At 37.2% G+C, this 13,693-nt stretch overlaps 1 protein-coding gene across 1 annotated transcript in view; it reads left to right on the forward strand.

Moving 5' to 3' along the window:
- Window positions 1–13,693, forward strand: part of PLXDC2 (plexin domain containing 2) — a 469,270-nt gene that overhangs the window by 226,726 nt on the left and 228,851 nt on the right. The window lies entirely within an intron of this gene.

Consider the following 13,693-nt stretch of genomic DNA (forward strand, 5'->3'; position numbering starts at 1 on the left):
AAAAAGAATTATTTTGAGAAGTCACCATCAATTTAACTAATAATTAAATAAATTAACCATAATTTCCCTAGTAAAATGATGTGTTGAATATTCAAAGTCGAGATTGATCTTGGATGATTTTCAGTCGTTTTGTAATCTATGAATTTAGAGAACATTTTTAAAAAAAACTACGTGAATTTGGTATCTCCCATTTTACATGGGTTTATTAATCTCTTGATCTGAAAAAGATTTCACCAGAAACATTTATGATTCCGATAGCATATGTAGACCAAACTACGTATCTCAGTGAGGAAGTTTGATATAAAGGAAACAAATTAAATCTGGAAGTCTCCGAACATGTTTTCAGTCTGAGTTTATAATTTACCAGCTCTGGCTTCTTAACAAGGGATGTAACTTTTTAATGAGGTGTAGTTTCTGTGTCAGTATAGTGGGGATGACACAATATTACCACTGGCCTCACTTACCTCACGTGGTCATCCGTATCCTATTCCACCTGTCAGACTGTGCGCTTACGTGGATTAGCTTTTCAATCTTCACAGCATATTTTCCCTATTATTTAAATATTATTGCCATCCAGGTATTGCAGATGAGAGAACTGAGTGTTGGAAAAGTCAAGGAACCTGCCTTAAGGTCTCCAGCTAGTAAGTGTTGAGACTCAGATGTTAGCCTAGGCAGCCAAGCCCACTCTCAAAATGTTTGTGTAGAATATATCCTACTTGGGGTTCCAGCAGTTTTGGATAGTCATTTTCTGACCAATGCCTGATTTAACGTTTCAAAAGTTACTTAGTTTTGCTCTCATGGATAATACCAGTAATCTTACCATCAATGAAATCATGTCTTATGCAGTTTAATAGGACTTAAAGTAAGAACACAACAACTTTAGCCTTTCAAATGCAATCGCCATTATTGATTTAAAGATAGAACTAATAGAATCAATGGCTTAAGTGATTTAAGAGGCACGGATTTGATGATTATATTAAAACTTTTGGCCAAGAACTTTCACTGTATATATGTAGACTTCCCTCTTTCTAGGAGATCAACTCCTAACAGTTAAAATGAAAATTAATTATAACTCACTGTGAGATGATTCATTGAATTGTCAGTATGGAGCACATGTTTTCTGAGGCTGAGAAGCAAACAAAGGAGCCATCTCGCCTTACTGAATTCCACCATCCCTTTTCTCTTCCCTATTCAGGCAACCCCGGGCAAGATGACAGATTCAGAAATGATTCACTGTTGAATTTAGAACAGATTTTCAAAAGAAAAGAAAATGAGAAAGATTAGATTAGGACAATGTCTATCAGAAATTTCTTGCATTTGACAATCTTCCCACTATATTACAGTACCTAATAGTGTAAAATGCCCTTTGTGAAAGTTCAAATGTTGAGTGCATCCAATTGAAGTTTCCATAAATTGGCCCAATCGTGGTGTCAGCCACTATGGATGAAATCTCTAGGCAGAGAATGAAGATTATCAGTTAAACTGTTGGTGGATTTCATCTTACACACTTTTATCATATCCTGTGCTCTCCCAAAAGTGCAGCAGTTTGTGTGTCTTGTCTTTCTTTGAAGAATATTTTTTCTCTTTGGAAGAGGGGTCACTTGGTTGCCATGTAGCCTCAGTTCTCTGATTAGTCTCAAGGAAAATTTTGATGCTGTAATGAGCCATTTTTTCTTACTGGTAGTGTGGGAGTGATACTGTTGCTTTTAACACCAAGGATTGGCCTAAACGCAAATGCTTGAGCCTCTGCTTGTAATTTATCTGGTGTTCCTGCATAGACTTTTAAATACTTATCATCAGTAGAAACCTTTATTTTAGCTACTCTGTCATTGTCAGAGCTTGGTTTTTTGTTTTTTAACAAGAATTTTAGCCATCATCAAACATTCCTTAAGAGTTAGAAACTGGTCCTATACCCATTTTCCCTATCACTATCAACAGAGCATACACACACACACACACACACACACACACACACACACGCAGACGTGCACACACATACCCCTAGGTACATGCTTCCATTTACAACAACAGAATTGATAATATTTCTTCGTTTCTTTTTTTTTTCCTGGAAAACTTTGCCATTTAGTGTACTTCACTTAAGTATGTTTTATATCTTGGAACTTATACATTTAGTTAATAGAATATTTTTTTAAAAACTTTCTACAAACATTCTTGCTTTCTTCAGTGTGACTGTTAAATATTAGTCTGAGATTTCCAAATTGTAAAGAGTGATTCATGTTTTAAAATTGCCTCAGTTGGATGAACCATGAGAGACTATGGACTCTGAGAAACAAACTGAGGGCTCTAGAGGGGAGGGGGTGGGGGAGATGGGTTAGCTTGGTGATGGGTATTAAGGAGGGCACGTTCTGCATGGAGCACTGGGTGTTATACGCAAACCATGAATCATGGAACACTACATCAAAAACTAGTGATGTAATGTATGGTGATTAACATAATAATAATAAAAAAAATTGCCTCAGTTGGCCTCCCCACCTTTCCAATCTTGCCTGATTCTCTTTTCTCCATTTCTATTATGCCTTTCTGGGAGCAGAATCAGGTTGATGACAGAACTCTAACGTATTATGACCAGGGGGCTCACTAGGGTCCATAAACACCCTCCCTCCTACCCCCACACAACACACACACAACCCAGGCGCCACACTGCTGCTACTTTCCCCCATGATGTTACTGAGAGGCTTTAGCACAAGGGAAAATGACAAATGGGAAATGTCACATCCACTTTATTAATTAGGTTTGTTGATGTCATAAGCATCATAATCCTTGGTGCAAAGCTCTCTGGTAATTTAGCTGGAAACAGGACTTAAATTTAAGCTCTAAGGGAAGAGGGGAGTTTCTCAAATCTTATCACCCAATGATATAATTTTCATGACCAATGACATACATTCTGTGAACAAATTAGACAAAAAAGAGAAAAGAAATATGTATCTAAGGGCAGACCCAAGGGCATTTGGCTAACTAATCCAGCCCTGGATAAGCAGGAGGTGAATGAGGAAGCTGGAAAAGATTGTGTATTCCTGAAGATGCAGCTTCCCTCCCCCTTCCAGGCTGCTTCAGAATGGCTCAGAGGAAGATAAAGGAGTGTCTGACTTGGAAGCATGATTTTTTTTTTTAAAGATTTATTTATTTATTTTTAGAGAGAGAGCTCACGAGAGAGTATGCCCATGCACACACTCAAGCTGGGAGAGGGGCAAAGGGAGAAGGAGAGAGAGAGACATCCCCCTCCCCCTGCCCCCAGCACAGAGCCAGGTCACAGGGTTCTTTCTATCCCTGGGCCCGAGGTAGTGACCCAAACCAAAATCAGGAGTCTGCCGCTTATCCAACTGAGCCACCCAGGTGCCCCCAGCATGATTTTTTAAAGAAATATTTTCCCCTCCACCACCATCATTTATAAATGTCTAAACAGCATTTTGGAGTCTTAGATTAATATTCTAGTAAGAGGAAGGGAGTAGAATTGAAGTAAGAGCTTTCCCTTTTCTCCTTTCCACAATATTTTATAATTTCAGGGCAGAGGAAAACTTAGAAATCACTTGTTTCAAATGCTTCATAAGCTGAAACACATTGATTTCTTTTTCCTTTTAGAATGTAAATCATACTCATTAGTATGTATATTACATATGTGTGCTATAATTTGATTATAATCTCCCCATTGTCCTTTTTGGTTTGAATAGCATTTCTTAAATCATTATTGCAAAAAAAAAAAAAAACAGATGTTAAAACCTAGTTTTAACTTTGACTGATTAAAGGAAGAAGCATGTTTTCGTAGACAAAGGATAGTGAAAATTTGTCTAAGTCCCTACCATATGGCAAGCAATGAGCCATACACTTTATATTCAAATACTAGTACTTATTTGTGGTTTTTTTTTTGTCCTTTATTCAAAGTCACACAGTTGTCAGACTGCAGATCTAGAAGTGTCTGGCTAGGAACCCATCCGACTTGTTTCTTTTCCTCTGTGTGGACCTTCAAATTCAACACTTTCGATATTTTTTTTTTAAAGATTTTATTTATTTGAGAGAGAGAGAATGAGCAGGAGTGGAAGGGTAGAGGGAGAGAGAGAAAGAGAGAAGCAGACTCGCTGCTGAGCAGGGAACCCGACATGGGACTCAATCCCAGGACCCTGGGATCATGACCTGAGCCGAAGGCAGATGCTTAACTGACTGAGCCACCCAGGTGCCCCATACTTTTGATATTTTCTTCTGTATATCTATATCCATATTATTTACTTTGTTGCTGGGCATGAAGTTTGATTCTGCAGCCAGACAAATTAGAATTATTTTTCTTTCTGAAACCACAGCTTATGAAATTCTGATTCACAACTTCTAGAGAAGTACCACTGTCCCGGTGGAAGGAATCCAGGGTCACGGAGGTCATGAAACCTTGGCTCCAAAACTCATTTTCTTGGTTTCTGGCTTCTCTGTACCTCAATTTTATAACTTGGAAGAAAGGGGGGAAAATGCCTGCCTTGACTACCTTCTAGTGCTGTTTTAAGAATAAAAATGAAATGGATATGAAAGGATACTGAAAATAGCAAATAAAAATGAGATTGCAAGGCAGTGCGATTTGAGAATCCTCATTCTTGATAATAAAAAATAACCCCCAAATAAGTTAATTCCAAGTGCTCTCCAAGAGTCTCCAATAGATAGATATGCATCTATGTATTTATATCTATATTGTATCTCCATTATTATTATTATTATTATTATTATTATTATTATTATTTGGCCAAGAAAACACCAGTGTGCTCCTGGCCAAACATAAACACACTCTTAGCTTAAAAAAATTTTATCTTTCCGGGCGCCTGGGTGGCTCAGATGTTAAGCATCTGCCTTCGACTCAGGTCATGATCCCAGGGTCCTGGGATCGAGCCCTGCATCGGGCTCCCTGCTTGGCGGGAAGCCTCCTTCTCCCTCTCCCACTCCCCCTGCTTGTGTTCTCTCTCACTGTGTCTCTCTCTGTCAAATAAATAAAAATCTTTAAAAAAAAAAATTTATCTTTCCATCTGTTGGTAGAAAGATTGATTCTTTATATAAGAAACCCAAGCAAAATGAAATGAAATTCTGCTCTCTATCTCTGTCATAAGTCAGGTAAGGTTTTTTATGGAACTTGTATATTTTTTGATGTCATTTTTTTTTTAAATTTTGAAAATTGGACTGTTGTCAGTGGAGATCCTCAGGCTATATGAATATATAGTCTGTATGAATATATAGTCATTAAAAAAATTAAGTTGGGGCATCTGGGTGGCTCAGTCAGGTAAGTGTCCGACTCTTGATTTCGGCTCAGGTCATGATCTCAGGATCCTGAGATTGAGTCCCGTGTTGGGCTCCATGCTCAGTGGGGAGTCTGCTTGAGATTTTCTCTCTCCCTCTCCCTCTGCCCCACCCTGCCTCTCTCTCTCTCTCTCAAACAAATAAATAAATAAATCTTTTTTAAAAATTAAGTTTTCTTTTTTCTTTTTTTGGTCCAGGAAGGTAACATCATTTCAACTAGCATTTCCATGGGCTTTTTATTTGCATAATGTTGATGTTGGCGGGCTAAATTTGGATGTCTGTGGTGACTTGATCAGTTGTTTTCTCATACTGCACAATTTCATGTTTTCCTGTGCATCAGAAAATCTGTTGAGAAGTGCTTATTTTTCTAAATGATTAACTCAGAAGTCAATGTAATTTGCTGTCTCGATTAGGCTGCTATCTAGACCACACATTTTTGCCTGAGTTCTGTTCACACTAACAGTAAGTTGCTTTTATTTATTTTTACTTTGGCTGGTTGGATAAACTTGCTGCTTTCTGTCATTTGAGTTGTTCCATTTCAAACAAGACACTCACAGTTTATCAACCTGGCCTTATTTACCTTTGTTCTTAGGATTTTCCTCTAGTTTAATAACAGACTGGCATGAGTTGTGTCTCCATGAGTTTCTCTACCTAAATTTTGGTTTAATTCGTTCATATTACTATTATTATTATACTTTAGTCACTTATCAATTTTGAGAATAATCCTCTCTGTCCTCAAGAAAGTATTAATTGAGGGACCTTTGGAAAATAAAGGCACGTCTTTGTTCCATTCCACAAAACTAACATGAATTAGGGTAGCTGAGTCCTGTTCCCCTGCATCCCAGGGAAATAAGTTGGTCCACCCGCCGTAAAGCCGGTAAATAAATACACAGAAAGACCTATTCCTTCTCCAGCTGTTGGCTTTAATAACACAGATTAAGCATTCCTTAGGCTCACCTAATGTGCTGAGTTTAGTAAACATGTTTTACTGATACAATTACTTAAATAGATGTATATTAGTAATTATTTAAGCTACCCTTGAGACCCTTCCTGTGAATCTAGGAACCACTTCAGACATAGAAAGGACTTTGGAGAGTCTTAAAGATAGCTTTATGAATCCCACAGTGATCAATTTTTATGCATGTAACAAGCCTTAGTTTTCCAAACCAAAAACATACTTTTTTAAAAAAAATCATACTCAAGTTCATCATATTTCAGTTCAATTTAATCTTATTTCCCCATATTGTCTTTAGTGAATGGCTACCATTATTTGTATAAAATTAGAGTCATAGGAGGTAATCTTATTCATCCTCTGTGACCAGTGATGGCTGTAAAATAATTCCAGATAGATAAATCTCTGCCCAGCTTTCAAAGTCACAAGTGAGGCAAACACTTGAGGTTTCTGTGAAACCTTCTTGGAAGATTTCATTTGCATTAAACTTTCATAATCATAAAGCTGCTAACATGGGACTCCACAGCCATGTCTCAGGTAGAATAAATAAGTTCATTTACTCTTGTCTTTCCTTCTAGATTGTCTTCTCTGAACTATTTTTGATCATCTTTTCTGAGATCTCTCCATGAGGCCATGAAGACTTAATAACAGTTAATTTTAGAAAACATTACTGCAAAACATATTGTCATCCTGAAGGTGTAAAATTATAAAGCTTTCACATGACTCTTTTGCAGGGGAATGTTTTATAATACAGAAAAATTAGCAAAACATGGAATATAATATTCTTAAGGGGGAATACTACTAAAAGAAAATAGACTTAATTCTTATGAAAAATCTGAAATTATAGAAGATAAAAGATTTAAGATACTTTGGGACTGAGATTTCTTGGACAAGCTAGTATTTTAGAATCTTCTAAAAATATTGGTTATATCAGGGCGCCTGGGTGGCACATCGGGTAAGCGTCCAACTCTTGGTTTCAACTGAGGTCATGATCTCAGGGTCGTTGAGATTAAGCCCTGCATTGGGCTCTGCACTCAGCATGGAGTCTACTTGAGATTTTCTCTCCCTCTCCCTCTGCCCCTTCCGCTCATGCTCTTTCTCTCTCTCTCTCACTAAAATAAATAAATAAATCTTAAAAACATATATATTATACTAATTTTCATTATCTTTATTTTTGTCTATTTCTTTTTACCAAATTATAGCCGATTGCTTACCCTAGGGAAAATAGTCAAAATTTCACATTGTTTGTTTATAAATTGGCTTCCCATTAGAATTTCTGCTGTGCCTCGGTTTCCAGCCCCAGAAAGTGGGTGTCTCTTTCTTTCTTTACTGGAGGTGCCCTGTTAAAATGCCAGTGGGACTAGAAGTGAACCACCTGAAGCCACTCTCAACTGGTGATGAATTGCCAGGAATTTCTTATCATGCAGCAGCTCCTACCCGAGAAGAAATGCCAAGTAAGGTTCATTGCTGATAAATGGGTCAAGGCTTAGGCACCCAAGCCCTAATCCCTTGCAGGGTAGACTGTAGAGATGGGTAGGTTTTCCTAAGGGAGCAGCTCCCAGAAGCTGTGTTGAGAGGCATCATTTTTCACAGCTTTTGAAAAATCCAGAAGTTGCCAAGTGTGGGGTAAATGTTAAAAATTGGTGAATCTGTATAAACAATATAGAGGGTTCTTTGTATTATTTTTGTAACTTAAATTTGAAGTGATTTCCAAATAAAAAGTTAAAAAAGAGAAGTTAACAGAGGAGGATGAAGAGGTATAACTGAACTTGACCTAAATTTCAATTTCAATCTGTAATCAAATTTTTGAATTATTTAGTTACTCTTCTGATGAACTTGGCCTTCATTGAATGCCAAATCTTAACACCTCAGTCGAAAGGCAGCTTGATATCATGTTGAAATATACAGACTTAGAAACAGGCTGCCTGGATTTGAGTCCCCACTTTGCCAACTACTACTGGTTGACTTTGAGTGTGTTATTTACTCTCTGTTCATCACTTTTCTCATCTGTAAAATGGGAACGATAATAGTACCTACTTCTAAGCTTGTCATTAGTATTAAATGATTTAACATCTGTGCAGTGCTTAACTCAGTGGTTGGCATGGTGCTAGAGATGTCCGTTACATTAATCCTAGTAATCATCATGCAAACATTTAACTTTTTTAGCACAGTTATTTTCCACTGACAAGAAAGAAGGGAAGACAGATTGTAATCAACTGAGGCAAGGGAGGACCTTTGCAAACTATAAAGGCTACATCCATAGGAGTATTTTTCCTCCCCTGCCCTGTTTGAGGATCACTGGTCAAGGACATAACAAGAGTGTCATTGCCCTCGGTGTACTGTGGCCACGAATCACTGCTTAGGCGTGTGGCTAGCAGGTAACTGCATGCTTCAATTCCTGAAATGGAAAATTTCAGGCCATGTAAATGTTACCAGGCGAAGTGAGATGATATTATCCAGAATGCAGTCTATTTACCCTTTTAACACATTTCACACTTGCTAAAGTTTCCTTACAATACTGTTTTTAGTGCTTCAAAGACCATTATGTGACATAGAGCCTCGCTTCTCAAAGTGGGGTCCCTGGGGCAGCATCAGCAGCCCTAGGAGCTTGTTAGAAGTTCAGAATTTCAGCCCCTTCACCCCCAGACCTGCAGAATCAGAATCTGTATTTTATTTTTTTTAGTTTTCTTAAAGATTTTATTTATTTATTTGAGAGAGAGAGACAGAGAGAGTACAAGCAGAGGGAGCAGCAGACAGAGGGAGAAGCAGGGAGCCCGATGTGGGGCTCGATCCCAGGACCCTGAGATCATGACCTGAGCCGAAGGCAGATGCCCACTGACTGAGCCACCCAGGCATCCCGAGAATCTGTATTTTAACAAGCACCCCAGGTGATTCTCATGTACACTTCAGCTTCAGACAGCTGGCAGAATCCACTGCCTTGCTTCTAGAACAGTGTGGAAAATCCAGAAGTGGTTTCTGGGTCTCACCCTCCTCCCACCCACTCTCCAAGGGCTTCTTTATAAAAACCTGTTACTCTTTCTCTATTTCCCTGAACAGTGTTGCTCTGCACCCTGCCTGAATGGTAAATATTCACACAAACTACTTTGAATAATTCTCAAAATGTGCAAATACAGGCAAGGTACTGCAAGCCAAGTGCTTGCTGGGAACCATGCAATGAGAGAGGTCAAAAGATACGGTGTTAGTTCACTTCTCTAGTTCTCTAATTCTCTAGTTCCTTTGAAGGAGCATCAGGTAAGTGCACAATGTTTCCATTTAGTTTGCTAATATAGGAGTAGTCCCATGCAGAGTGTCATTCAATATGCAGAGTTAATTAAGTTCTTAGTTCTGTGAAGAAAAAAGTGCTGAAGCAGTTAGAATTTCTAACTCAGAAAAATCAATTCAATTGATGGGCTTTATTTCTGAAAGGAATAGCCAGTCTCTTGTCCTTATATTTACATATTGATTAGCCCCTTTCCATGAACATTTTGATCTTTCAATTAGGTTTCCCAGTGTTTTTAGTCACTGGATTAACGACCATGTCCTGTCCGCTCCTTCCAGGTTGTGAGAGGTGGTTAAGATTGCATTTTTACCAAAAAAAAAAAAAAAAAAAAAGAAAAGTACATGGTAAAAACTTTATGAGTTATACTGCCCACTGCAGCTATTTTATTTCTGGAATACACTCAGCTCATTTATGGCTGAGAAGCAGGATTTTACTTTAGGGACTATCAAAAGAAGTTGGTATCGCTGCTATCTACATGTATATGCCTCTCCCCCACCCATTCTCTCTCTCTAAGAGCTGCTTATTGAGGAAACCTGTCCTTTAAAATTTTTCTATTTCTACATCTACATACATACATGTATATGTACTCACATTTGTATCACTCTACTGTCTCAATTTATGTTACTTTTGTGAGGGGATCGATTTCAGTGAACTAGGTGAATAAACCAGTGACAGGCAATTACCATTGAGAACTGTAAAAAAGAAAACAAACGTTCTCTAAGTTTAGAAAATAGGAACCCTGGATCTATCCTTGGAGCTTAAGAAATGGAAGCATCTATACTCCAAATGTGCAAAAAAAAAAAAAAAAAAAAAGTGGAGTTCAGGCTGTGCGCATGTCTGTTGAGAAGGGACCTGTGTGTGGCCATCAGGCCTCAGTGGCACATGGCTCACTGTGGCTCCACCCAGCACGACTCAGTCCATCCAGGCCCTGCGATCCTGAGTTTCATCTAAGAACACTGTACCTTTTTCAGATTTTCTCTTTTTTTATGGCTTTGGCCTCATGCATCTAGGAGCCTTCTGACTATGTCTTATTATCACTACATTTTAAAGGAAATTGTTATGTCTACCAAGAACAAAACCATGAATGACTGACAGTATTAAGAGTCCCAGGTAGAAGACACAGTTATGGAAGGTCTGATAACAGGTAGGAAAAGAAGCACCTGGTATAAAAGAAGGGGGATGTAATAATATAGGGGTCAAAACTCAAGAGTTTTGGAGTCAAACATATGTGGATTAAAATTCTAGCTTTAGTACTTCTAGTGGTTAGAAATTATTACTTGGGTTTTTTTTGTTAAGTTTTTTTTAATAATTTCAGGCTTACTAAAAAACTTTCAAGAAATATTGAAAGAGTTCCTGTTTAGCTTTCACCTAGCTTCCCCAAATGTTAACAACACCTTATATACTCATGGTATAATTTTTGATACTAAAACATCAACACTGGTCCTATACTCTTAACTAATCTGTAGGTCTTGTTCATATTTGTTAATTGTCCCCAAACCATCTGTTTTTCTTATTTAGAATCCAGTCTAGGACCTACATTGCATGTATTTGTCCAATCTCCTAGCCTCCTTTAATCTATGACAGTTCCTCAGTCTTTCTTTGTCTTTCCTGAACTTGACACTTTTGAAGAGTATTGGCCAGTTACTTCATATAATGTCTCTGATTTGGGTTCTGTCTACTGTTCCTTCATGTTTTAGCATAGGTCTCTGTTTTTGGCAAAAATTACTTTTTGTGGTGTTACAGAAATGGTATTTTGTCCTTCACTGTGCATCATATCAGGAGGTACATGACTGGTGATGTTAACTTTGATCACCTGCTTTGGGTGATATCTTCCAGATTTTGTTCCTTCACTGTGAAGTTACTGTGTTTCCTTTTGTGATGATCAAGTATCTTTTGCAAGACACTTTGTGACTATGCAAATATCCTGTTTCTTATCTTACTCCATCTTCTAATTTTAGCATTCCTACTTGCTAAATACAGGCAAAATACTTAGCATAATGGCTGATATATTAAATGCTAATTCCATTTTCCCAACCCCAGTAAATACAGTCGTTATGATTATTTCAATATAACAAACATGAGAGCAGCATAACATTGCTCAGAAACATAGTATCTAATTGTGATATTCTTTTGGTATAGTAGTTTGCCTGCATTGATATTAAAGACAACAGATATCACATCACTTCCAGCTATTTGTTAGGAATCAAATAGGGAGCTATTTTTGTTTAGGAAATTAGTTTCAAGGAACTTCACCGTCATTGACTCAGTGCTTATGAAGGCCCACCTGTTATTTGGTCATTTGATCCTTATAATAATCCTTTGAAGAAATGTCTTGACTACAGATGAGCAAACTGTGGCTTAAGTAGGTTAAATAATTTATGAAATCACACAGCTACTAAGCACCAAAGCTGGGACATAATTTCAAGTCTCTCTGACTCCAAAACCTTGCTAGATCATTAGAAATGAGGAAAGAACCATTGCAAATTGAAAAATAAAGCTTCATCTAGCTCCAGTAAGAGATTATAAAATGTGTATTTTGTGATTGGTAAAGGAGTAAGGCTCTGGTAATCGATTCTAAGCATTTATAGGTGAATGAGTTTTATGTGGACTTTATTCAGGTTCAAGAGAATTAATTGTTTTGTGCATTCTGGAAGAATATATCACATCACAATTAAGAAATTAAGTTTATTCATAGTTATCTACAAAAAAGTTATCCTAATAAGAATGATTATTCAATCATTTTTATTTACTAGAGATATAAATCTTACTGGAAATGAGATCGTTTATTCGGGTATTCTAGACAAAAGCCATTGTCAGTAGAGATACCCATGTAAATAAAGCTAAATAAAGCAAAATGTATGTTTTTTTCTGAAATTTTGCAGTTCCTCTCAATGCCAAGGCTTGCCATAAATAAACAAACTGAAAATTATATGTCTCAAGATTTATTTGATTTACTTTTTGAAATGTTTTTGGGGAAAATAATACAGATCTCATTTTGCCAATAATAATAATAATAATATCCCACCTATTTGACAGCCTCAAGATACATCAAACATCAAATTATTTGAATGACTAAAAATAGAATGTTAAAATATATGGATAGAGGGGCACCTGGGTGGCTCAGTCGTTAAGCGTCTGCCTTCGGCTCAGGTCATGATCCCAGGGTCCTGGGATCGAGCCCCACATCGGGCTCCCTGCTCTGCGGGAAGCCTGCTTCTCCCTCTCCCACTACCCCCTGCTTGTGTTTCCTCTCTCGCTGTGTCTCCCTCTGTTAAATAAATAAAATCTTTAAAAAAATAAATAAATAAATAAAATAAAATAAAATATATGGATAGAAATTAATGATTGATTCATGAATTCATTCTCGAATAAATGAATATTCCCTAAATTCTTTGGACCCTTTGCTATCATGAACCCATGAAATCAGCAATTACTTAAAGTTTAGTTACTACTAATTTTCTTGCCACAAGCTTTTCACCAGGATTATGTCTTATACAAATGAAATAAAGACTTGGGGGAACCAGGAAAGTATATCTTTATTACTGTACATAAGAAAATGTCTTTAAAAAAAAAAACAAGTTATCTTAAAATTAAAAAGCAGTTTTTATTAATGACATTTTAAAAAATGGCTTTTAGGATGATAAATGTGCCCACTCCACATACTTAACTCATATTAGGAGGTTTCTGTCTTCAAGGTGTTATAGGCATTGGCAAATTAATTTATCGTTGTAATACCATGGAGAAATAGGCAAACAAGTTAAACTGGAATAGTGTTTACTTAGGATTACAATTCCTGTGTTATTAAAAAAGAATTAGCAGAGATCATAATAATTAGTCTGAAACAAATAGCAATTGGCATAAGAAAAATATGTAGAAGAGGCAATAAGAGGTGCAGACACACTTAGAGATCTGGGAGGATGGCCCTGATTGAGTCTGATAGTCTGTTCCCAACAGTAATTTCATGGGGTACGTTGTGGGAGAGCATGATGTGGTTTTAAAGGTCGCAGTCGTACATGGCTGTACTTGCCATAAATCTGCACCAGACCACCTGGGATCTATTTATATACTTCTACAAACTCTTCAAAGAATGTTTTATAAGTTTATCCTCCCCCATATGAAGAAGTCATATGTGCTTGCTTGTCTGAAAATTACCATTTCTCCTTTCAAATAATTCA

The sequence above is a fragment of the Phoca vitulina genome, unplaced genomic scaffold (genome assembly GCF_004348235.1).
Source record: "Phoca vitulina isolate PV1807 unplaced genomic scaffold, GSC_HSeal_1.0 scaffold33, whole genome shotgun sequence".
Taxonomy (NCBI): Eukaryota; Metazoa; Chordata; class Mammalia; order Carnivora; family Phocidae; genus Phoca; species Phoca vitulina.